The sequence below is a fragment of the Cicer arietinum genome, chromosome 8, assembly GCF_000331145.2.
Source record: "Cicer arietinum cultivar CDC Frontier isolate Library 1 chromosome 8, Cicar.CDCFrontier_v2.0, whole genome shotgun sequence".
Classification (NCBI taxonomy): Eukaryota; Viridiplantae; Streptophyta; class Magnoliopsida; order Fabales; family Fabaceae; genus Cicer; species Cicer arietinum.
In genome coordinates this window covers 25,084,905-25,086,571 of record NC_021167.2, presented here as the reverse complement: position 1 = coordinate 25,086,571, position 1,667 = coordinate 25,084,905, and positions in this window count along the sequence as shown.

Below are 1,667 nucleotides of genomic sequence, written 5' to 3'. Positions count from 1 at the left end.
ATTAACATTTTTTTAAAATAAAAAATATTAAATAGTCAATTATATTTTAAAATTTTTACATCTTATTGTTGGATTTGTATTTTACATCTTATTTTATCAAATAAATACAAGTACCATTATATGTTGAAAAATAAATTGACATTTATAGTTACTTTCAATTTATGTCAATTCATTTTTTTTAGTAATATTTTATAAAATAAAAGTATATATTCTATTTGACAGAAAATACCCAAATTATCATTATATGTTCTACAATATAATTCAATATTAACATTTTTTTAAAATAAAAAATATAAAATAGTCAATTATATTTTTAAATTTTTACATCTTATTGTTGGGTTTGTATTTTACATTTTATTTTATCAAATAAAAACAAGTACCATTATATGTTGAAAAATAAATTGACAATCAAAGTACAATGAGTCAAACAATTATCCTATATAATAAGTTATCATACGAATTTTATAACATATTTTAAAAATTAAATTAAATGATTATGATAAATATAATTTTCCCTCATTTTAATTTTTCTAATCATATTCAATTATTACGAATCAATAAAGTAATATTATAAGATAACTATATTTATAATTCATAAAATATTACTTATAAAATTTATAAAATTAATTAATTAATATCCGCGCAACGCGCGGGCCATATTTTAGTTATAATAATTAAAACAGAACCCTCCAAAGTTCTTTCTCTGTGCCACATCCTCCAATATTTGCCAATTCACCAAATTCTGATGTGGCACATTCCAAATTCATCTTATATTCTAATATGTTTTGTTTCTTGAATATAAAATACAAACATTTTCATTTGTCTAAGTATAATTATTTCAGTTTTAATTTATCATTCAATGACTCATCAATACATTTAAAAAGCTATAATTACTCATCAAAACTTTCACAATAACCCATAAAAAAATACAACTTATTCAATATCTTCAAATCATGACACATCAATACATTTAAAAAGCTATAGTTATTCATTATTATAATAATTAAATTTCTCTGTGCCACATCCTCCAATATTTGCCAACTCACCAAAATTCTAATGTGCCACATTCCAAATTCATCTTCTATTATTTTATAATATTATTAGTCATTTACCAATGGTAATAATTTATAACAAATTTATAAATTATCAAATTATTTTACAATTATTTATAATAAATTTATAAATTATTTTACAATTTGATAATAATTTATAATTTATATTATTATCAAATTATTTTATAAGTTATTTTATAATAAATTATAAATTATTTTATAATATTATTAGTCATTAAATTCAATGGAAAAAAACCACCTAATTATTTTATAATATTATTAGTCATTAAATTCAATGAAAAAAACCACTTAATCACTCATAAATATCGACATAAATATCCTCTTGTAATGTACAATTATATTATTCCAATTATGGTGAGTAATGATTTTATACTTTAAAAACTCAATTACTCATTAATGTCAATTCATTTATAATTTCTTTCAATGTATGTCGATCCATTTTTTAGTAACATTTTATACAATAAAAATATATATTTTATTTGACAAAAAATACACAAATTTATAAAAAATAATCATAAAATAAGAATATATGAAAAATTATTAAAAAAGTTACTTCCAATTATTAAAATACACAAATTTATTTAAAATTATAAT